Source organism: Peromyscus maniculatus, chromosome 6 (genome assembly GCF_049852395.1).
Source record: "Peromyscus maniculatus bairdii isolate BWxNUB_F1_BW_parent chromosome 6, HU_Pman_BW_mat_3.1, whole genome shotgun sequence".
NCBI classification, from domain to species: Eukaryota; Metazoa; Chordata; class Mammalia; order Rodentia; family Cricetidae; genus Peromyscus; species Peromyscus maniculatus.
In genome coordinates, this window is record NC_134857.1 from 4,519,803 (window position 1) to 4,529,398 (window position 9,596).

General features: G+C 38.5%; 1 pseudogene; it reads left to right on the forward strand.

Moving 5' to 3' along the window:
- The first annotated feature begins 702 nt into the window (after positions 1-702).
- On the forward strand, positions 703-3,689 carry LOC107401881 (T-complex protein 1 subunit theta pseudogene; annotated as a pseudogene).
- Positions 3,690-9,596: the final 5,907 nt, after the last annotated feature.

Below are 9,596 nucleotides of genomic sequence, written 5' to 3' on the forward strand. Positions count from 1 at the left end.
TGCACAGCACCATGTCTTACAAGGAACGATCTGATGGCATATCAGTAATACTATTCTGAAGCCTTGGTGTAAATGATACATTAATATGAAAGACAGTTGTCATTTTAGGAATAAGGAAAATTTTATCTCAGAAGCATAACATATATTGCTTGCTTAGATCTTTAAATTTCCCTAGCAGCAGATTTTATGACTTATCAGTATTGCACTATTTAAAAATTTATTTTTGATATCATTATGAATTTGTTTTAATTTCATGTATGGTATTTTGTGACAAGTATATAGAAATAAAGCAGATTTTGTCCATTTATCTTGAATCCTGTGATGTTGCTAAATACCTTTATAACTTCTAATCTTTAATAAATTCTTTACAATATACCACATACATCATTATGCTATTTGCTAATGAAGATCACTTAATTCATTTTAATTCATATGGATTTATGTTTTATCGTATTTTGCTGTCTAGTATAATGTTGAATAGACATGGTAAAAGTGTCCTGTCTTACCCAATTTTTTTTAATTTATTTATTTTTATTTTTTATGTGAGCTCATGTTTTGCTTGCATGTATATATGTGTGTGAAGGTGTCAGATCATCTGAGACTGGAGCTACAGACAGTTGTGAGCTGCCATGTGGGTGCTGGGAATTGAACTCAGGTCCTCTGGAAGAACAGCCAGTGCTTTTAACCTCTGAGCCACTTCTCCAGCCTGTCTTACCCAATTTTAAAGAGAGAGAAAACATCTATTTTTACTATTAAGTATGATAAGTGCTATGGATTCCATTTTTCCTAGTTCTTTTTCCTGAGTGAGTTTTTAATATCTAATAGATTATTATTTTGTCTGTTCTTTTTTCATATGAACCACACTGATTGACTGTTTTGGCTATTAAAACACTTGCATTTCTGGATCATACACACTTGGTTATGGTGTGTCTTTTTTATATATTGTATGAGTTTGCAAACATTTCTATTATGATATAGTTTAATAAGATTCACTTGCTTAACATGTGAAATTTCAACAGCTTTTCATATTTTCCTGATGCCGCACAATGATCGCCACTGTTAAATCTCTGAACATTTCCACCCGAGATGTTACCTCTTAGCTGTCACTGGGTTGCCTTTCCATCAGTACCTAACAATGACTAATCCATTGTCTCTGCAGATCCATCATTCATGAACATTTCACAGAAATGTCTTTTGTGATGGGTTTATTTTGCTTAGTATAATGATGCCAAGGCTTATATGTACTATGGCAAATATCAGTGCTTCATTCCTTTTTATGACTAAATTATATTTCATTATACAGATCTACATTGTTTATATATCTGACAGTTGATCAATAATCTGGTTTTTATTTTTTATATTAGGATGAATAATAGTGTTATCTATATTTATATACAAGTGTTTGTTTAAATGTTTAGAAATATACTTAGAATTCTGTAGTCTAGTAAGTCCGTGTTCAACTTTTTAAATTTTTTAATTTATTTATTTGTATTTCATGTTGCATTGGTAGTTTGCCTTAATGTATGTCTGTGTGAGGGTGTCAGATCCCCTACAAGTGGAGTTATAGACAGTTTGAGCTGCTATGTGAGAGCTGGGGATTGAACCCAGGTCCTCTGGAAGAGCAGCCAGTGCTCTTTTACATGGAGTCAACTCTCCAGCCATTTATGAGTTCTACTTATAAATGACAAATTTTTAGTGACACATGATGAAGCAACTAGTTCAAGGGAGCTGCAGAAATGATTGTACAACAGCCTTTCATGTGCAAGAGCCAGCCAAGGGCTCGAGATGGCAGGCACTTTGTCCCAGTACTTGCTGGAGCTCTCTTTGAACTTTCTGAAGAATGGCCTAGGATTGGCCCATCAGTTTCAGAGGTCATAGGTTGTGAAGTATCTTGTACAAGCCCATGAAAGTCTTCCCTGAATTGTTTTTCTGTAACAATCCTTCAGGATGTTGATGAATGCCATCTCTATTTCATACCTCCATAATGAGTAAAAATATAGTAATGAAGCTTTCTGGCCAAGTTTATTGCAGAGGCATGTATATTTATTTTCTTGATTCTGACTATTTCAGTGTTTATAAAATCAGTTTGTGAAATCTGGGCTCTGGCATCTATTCCTCTTGAGTATTTCATGGCATGTGTTTTAAGAAGGAGACTGAAGGGGAAGTAATCTGTCAATGACGCAGAAATAACAGTCTACACTTGTCCTTCTGATGGCATAACAGAGACCAACGGGCATTGCTTGCCCAGACCACTGAAGAGCTGATGGATTTTAGTGAGGGAGAAGAAAATGTGGGTTCATAACTGGTGCAGGCACCAGGGGAACAGGTGGCAAGGTGGCAGACATGGCTATTCACTGTGTGAACAAAATATGTTGAAAAGGCTGGTCTTTGCTGCTCCTCTAATGGAGATTCACCCATTGGAACTTTGCTTCCTGGTGGACCAATCCCCTGAAGTCAATTGCCACCTGCTGTTCCTCTGACATGGCCACCAGCAGAATTCAAGACAAGATCTCAGAAGACTTACACCATTGGCACTACAGCTCTTCCTAGACTGACCCCTGTCCCTGAATTGTTACAAGCTTAACTCTCAGAAACTGGAGACACAGAGATGATGTTTTTAAGCATGAAAAGGGATGCTATTTTTACTATAGTCCTTTGAGATTCTGGAGAGATTCTGATGGGTGATATAGAAAGCACAGTAGATAGTGTTACTAAGTTTTCAAAGGCATGTTTTATACCTGGTGGAGGGTAACAGAAACAAAATTAGCCAAACAGATCCCATCATATGGAAATATATATCCTGGACTTCAACAATGTGCTACTAAGAATGTTGCTGAAGTGTTTGAAGCTATTCCATGGGCATTGACAGAGAATTCTTGAGTTAAGAACAGTGAAATAATGTCTAAACTTTGTGTAGTGCACCAAGAAGACAGAAAGTACTGGATTAGCTAGCTATTGAGGACAAAGTTCTTTTTGTTTTGTTTTGTTTTGTTTTGTTTTTCGAGACAGGGTTTCTCTGTGTAGCTTTGCGCCTTTCCTGGAACTCACTTGGTAGTCCAGGCTGGCCTCGAACTCACAGAGACCCGCCTGGCTCTGCCTCCCAAGTGCTGGGATTAAAGGCGTGCGCCACCACCGCCCGGCAAGGACAAAGTTCTTGCTATAAAAGACACACTGGAAACTGTTGCTATAGATCTTCACCTAGGAGAATGCAGGGTTACCAGACTGGCCACTATTGCTGCAGTCACTGTACTGATGAGTCAGACCATCATGCAAAACCAGCAGAGGGCCCAAGCCTCCATGTGGGAATAAAGACAGGAATGATGGCCAAAAAGACTTAAAAGGCTTTTTACCGTAAACAGAGGTTGTGTTTGTAGGATAGCAATTGCCTATGCTCTTGTTCTCCTTAAACTGTGTTTTCTGTCTTGATTTTCTGTGGAATGATAAACACACTGCTTGAAACAACAACAAAACCTTTGCCCTCGTGTAAAAGGTTCCCTCTTCTACTCTCCCCTAGGCCTGGTCAACACTAATTTTTCTTTTTATAAGAAGTTACTACTTTAGATAGAAACATGAAATCATGCAACATTTGTCTTTGTGTGATTGGCTTATTTCACATCATGATGCCAAGACTCCTTCATGTGGAAGCATGTGTTAGGATTTATTTCCTATTCAAGACTGAATAAAGTTCCACAGTATATATATATATATATATATATATATATATATATATATATATATATATATATACTACATTTTGTTAATTTGTGCATCTGTAGATGAAAGATGATTATCAACTCTTGACCTGTTTGAACAGTGCTTCTATGAACCTAGGTGTTCATATACCTCTTTGAGACCCTACTTTGAGGTATACCCAGAAGTGAGATTGCAGATGATGTGGTAGTTCTGTTTTTAAAGTTTTTGAGGAATTGATATAGTTTTCTATAGTGGCTTTACTATTTTACAGTCTTACCAACAGTACACAAGGGTATCCATTTTTCCAGTCTCTCGAACACTTGTGGACACTTTTTTTTTCTTTCTCTTTTTTCAAAGTAGATATCCAAATGGTGTGGGATAATATCTTAAAATTTTATTTTTAATTTTGTGTATGTGTGTGTACCTGTGTAGTGGGTTATGTACACCTTGTGGGTATCTATCAAGGCCACAAGAGGGAGTTGGTTTCCCTGGAGCTGTATTTACACATAGTTCTGAGTCATGTGGCATGGGCATTGAGAACCAAACTTGGGTCCTCTAGAGAGCAGCAAGTGCTGTTAACCACTGAGCTATTTCTCCAGTCCCATGTTGTGGTTTTGATTTGCGTTTCTTAGAAGTGTTGAACATGTTTTCCTATCTGCTAGCTATTTGCACATCATCTTTGGCGATGTCCAAGTCCTTGGCCCTTTTTAAATTAGGTTGATTTTGTTTTTATAAAGTTGTAGTTCTTTATATATTCTGGATATTAACCCCTTAACAGATGCATGATTTGCAGGTATTTTTTTCCATTCTGATGATGATGATGATGATGATGATGATGATGATGATGATGTGTGCATATATGAAGGCCAGAGGTCAATGTTGGGTGTTCTCTCCAACCACTTTCTCACTTTGTTTTTTGAGACAGGGTCTCTTACTGAACCTGGATGTCAGTAATTGCCTAGGCTGGCTGGTTATCGAGCTCCAAGAATCCCCCTGTCTCTGTTTCTCCCACGCTGGGATTATAGGTGTGTGTTGTTAGGCTCAAAGGTCATGAATATTTTCATCTTTATTCTGTAATTTTTCAAGTTTAGATTTACGGTTTACATCCTTAGTCAACTTAATTTTTATATATAATGTAAAGCAGCATATGGTGGGAAACTATTGTTTTGCGTAGGAGTCTCAGTTCTCCCAACACCACTGGTTAAGTAAGCTACCATTTCCCTTTGAATGTATGTGGATCCTATTAGAGGCCCTGACCATACACAGGAGGGTTTATTATGGGCTTCCTGATGCACTGTGCTGTGATTGTCTTCATGCTAGTGTCATTTCCATTGCTTTCACTCTGTAATATGCTTTGAAATCAGAAATTCTTAGTCCTCCGAGTTATACTTCCTTCTAAAAAGTGTTTTGGCAACTTTTTTAGAAAGCCCATTTTCTAAATCCTTTCTCCACTGTGGTTGTAGCTTCTGACTTTGTCCAGTGTCTAATGCTGACCCTGTGCTGTGTCTAGAAGATCTGATGGGGTCCCACCAGGACCAATGGGCTTGCTAGAGCAAACTCCCACCAGCAGGTCCAGAAGCTGGTTGGAGATAGTTGATCATTCACAAGCCTATGGCTATTTCCTAGTTTGCCCAGACAGAAGCACAGCACTTGGGCATTGGTAAGCACAAGGGAAGGATTAATGTGCAATGCCTGGGAAGGGAACCTGTGTAAGGAGTGGATCCTGTGCAAACAGTGGAGAACGTATCACAAATCCAAGATGTCTCTGTACATCACAGTCTGCATTCTAGAAGTATGCTGTGTTTAAATGCTGCAGGGGTCTCATGGAATACATCTTCCAGCTGAAAGCAGGCTAGGCCAGGAAGAAGCATCCAGCTCACTGAAACAAGAAGGCCTAAGACCAAGGAAGTATGCACATACTCCAGGCAAGCAGTGCTCATCAAGACTGTCCAAGAAAGAAAAGACCCAAACAAATGCTCTCTTTTCCTTTTCACATATAGTAGTCTTGGTGATTACATATATTAATTATTGAAACAATGAACTTTTGTCATCAAAAGTAGAATTTTATTTGATTGTGTGGAATGCCTAAGGTCCCATCAATTTTTGGATTGATTTTTCTGTTCCTGTAATGAATACCACTGGGATTTTCATAGTAATTGCACCACTTCTGTGGATTGCTCCAGTAGTCTTAGTATCTTCACGTTAAATCTACTCATGCACAGAGGATATGTGACATTCACCCAGTCTTTAAAGCCTTTAGGGGAAAAAATCTTGCTCAGGCTCATTCCAAGGTATTTTATTCTTGTGATGATTTTGTAAACACAAATTTATTTGTTTTCATGGGGCTTCTTGGGGAAGGGGTGGGCTTTGGCTATATAACTCATACTGGCTTGTAACTCAAGATCCTCCTGTCCCAATCAAGCAGTCCTCTGTCAGAGTTTAACAGGTGTGTCCTACCATGCTAGGCCTTTCCTTTCTGATTATTCGTTGTTAATGTATAGAAATAGAGCTAACTTTTAATGTTTGTATCTTGTATCTTTTAAAAATATTTATTTTAGTGCATGCATGTAGATGCATGTGTGTTATAGGCGCATTTGTAGAGGTCAGAGAACAACTTCAGATCTCTTCTACTGTGTCAGTCCCGGGATTAAACCTAGTTTGCCAGGCTTGTTGGCCTGCTCCTTTGCCTGCGGGTTTTATGTTTTATTTTTCCCCCAGAAGTCATTGTTCTAGTGGTGTGTATGTGTCTGTGTGACTATAGGATATTTTTTAAAATTATGTATGGACCCCCCCCCTTGGGCTCCACACTAGGTCCCACAGCCCTGGCAGCCTTAAGGGAGGTCAAAGTGGTCCTAGGAACCCCAAGTAAGATACCACCACTACCCACTAAAACCCCTTAAGCCTGTCCAACAACCCCAGACTATACTCCCTCCCCTGGGCTCCATATCCTGGTCTACAACTTGAGAAGACTTCTGCTTTACCAGAGGCCAGGCTGGATCTAGGGACTCCAGGCTCCCCAAATCACAGAGGGGACACCCTACTGGACCTGAAGACTCACTAGTCACCATAACCCTTGGCCATTTAGGCTAGAAAAAACAGAGAGGAAAAAGAAACTAAGGAACAAAACACCCATCCAACAAAGAAAGAAAAATGCAGGGATCAACACCTGGATCTATACTCATTCCAAATCCAGATGCCTAAATGCCAGTATAAGAACACAATAACAGAAAGGACCGTATGGCACCACCAGAACCCAGCTATCCTATGACAGCAAGACCTGAACAATCCAATGCAGTTGAAGCACAAGAAAACAACCTTACAAATGACTTTATGAAGATGATAGACGTCCCTAAAGAGGAAATGAAAAAAAAAATCCCTTAAAGAAATTGAGGAAAAGAAAAAAAAATGGATGAAATAAATCCCTAAAAGAATGCCAAGAAAAAAAATAGGTGAAGGAAACTGTTCAAGACCTGAAAATGGAAATAGAAGCAATAAAGAAAACACAAACTGAGGGAATCCTGGAAATGGAATATCTGGGTAAGTAAACAGGAACTACAGATGCAAGCATCACCAACAGAATACAAGAGATGGAAGAGAGAATCTCAGGTGTTGAGGACATGATAGAGGAAATAGATTCATTATAGTCAAAGAAAATGTTAAATCTAAAAAATTCCTAACATAAAACACACAGGAAATCTGGGACACTATGAAAAGACCAAATATAAGAATAGTAGCAAAAGAAGGATAAGAAACCCAGCTCAAAAACCCAGAGGATACATTTAATGAAATCATAGAAGAACTTTTTCCCAACCTAAAGAAGGACAGCCTATAAAGGTACAAGAAGCTTACAGAACATCAAATAGATTAGATCAAAAGAGAAAAATCCTCATACCACATGATAATCAAAACACTAAACATACAGAATAAAGAAACAATATTAAAAGTGGCAAGGGAAAAAGGCCAAGTAACATATAAAGACAGACTTACATCCAACTTCTCAACAGAGACCCTAAAATCCAGAAGAGCCTCTGCTGATGTCTTGTAGATTCAAAAGACAACAGACACCAGCCCAGGCTACTCTGCCCAGCAAAACTGTCAATCACCATAGATGGAGAAAACAAGATATTTCATGACAAAGTCAAATGTAAACAATATCTATCCAAAAATCCAGCCCTACAGAAAGTACTAGTAGGAAAACTCCAACCCCAGCAATTTAACTACACCCACAAAAACACAGGCAATGGATAATTTCACACCAGCAAAACCCAAAGAAGGGAAACACACACACACACACACACACACACACACACACACACACACACACACACTACCATCACCAACATCAAAATAACAGGAATTAAAAATCATTGGTCATTAATATCCCTGGATACAATTAATATCAATGGATACAATTCACCAATAAAAACACACAGGCCAACATTATGGATACAAAAACAGGATCCTGCATACAAGAAACACACTTCAGCATCAAAGATAGGCATTACCTCAGAGTAAAGGGTTGGAAAAAAATTTCCAATCTAACAGAACTAAGAAGCAAGCTGATTTAAGCTATATCTAAATAAATAGACTCCCAACCAAAATTAATCAAAAGAGATAGAGAAGGGCATTTCATACTCATCAAAGAAAAAATCCATCAGGATGATGTCTCAATCCTGAATCTATGTCCCAAAAGTAAGGGCACCCACATTTGTAAAAGAAACATTACTAAAGCTTAAATCACATATCGAACCCTACACATTAATAGTGGGAGACTTCAATACCCTACTCTCACCAATGGACAGGTCATCCAGACAGAAACTAAGCAAACAATGGAACTAATAGATATTATGACTCAAATAGATCTAACAGATATCTACAGGACATTTCAACCAAACACAAAAGAATATATCTTCTTCTCAGCATCTCATGGAACCTTTCCAAAATTGACCATATACTCAGCCACAAAGCAAGTCTAAACAGATACAAAAAAATGAAATAACCCCCTGTATCTTATCAGACCACCATGGATTGAAGCTGAATTTCATCAAAAACAGAAAGCCTACAAACATGGAAACTGTGCAACTCTCTACTGAGTTACAACTGGGTCAAGGAAGAAATAAATTAAAGACTTCCTAGAATTCAATGAAAATGAATGAACAACATACCCAAAGTTATGGGACACAGTGAAAGTGGTGCTAAGATGAATGCTCGTAGTACTAAGTGCCTTCACAGAGAAATTGCAGAGATCACATACTTTTGTCTTAACAGTATACTTGAAAGCTCTAGAACAAAAAGAAGCAAACACACCCAAGAAGAGCAGATGGTAGGAAATAATCAAACTGAGGTGCTATAGGATATCCTCCTGTACACTGTGAATGTTGTGCTGCTCTCATTGGTCAATAGCATTTTCGTCAATAGTGAGGCAAGATAAGATTAGGTGGTACAATGAAACTGAGGATGGAGATGAAGAAGGGCAGAGTTGGGAAAGATACTAGCCAGCCACCAAGGAAGCAAGACATGTAGAAAATGAGGTAACAAGCCATGAACCACATGGCAAAGCATAGGTAAGAAATATGAGTTAAGTTAAATGTAAGAGCTAGCTAGTAATAAGCCTGAGCCATTGGCCAAGTATTTATAATTAATATAAGCCTCTGAGTGATAATTTGGGAAGAAACTGCTAGGTATAATCAGGTGTATGGGACAGAAAGTTCCACCTCCATTTACATATATCACCCACTTTCTGGTATAGATCTACATAAGACTAGGTAACATGGAGGGTTTATGGGGGGATGCCTGGATCTCCCTTAGGAGGGGACATAGAAAAGATTTTGTGAGTGGACTGCAGGTGGGTGGGGATGGGAACATGAGTGATCAGATTGGGGGTATGTAGAGGGGGAGAGTAC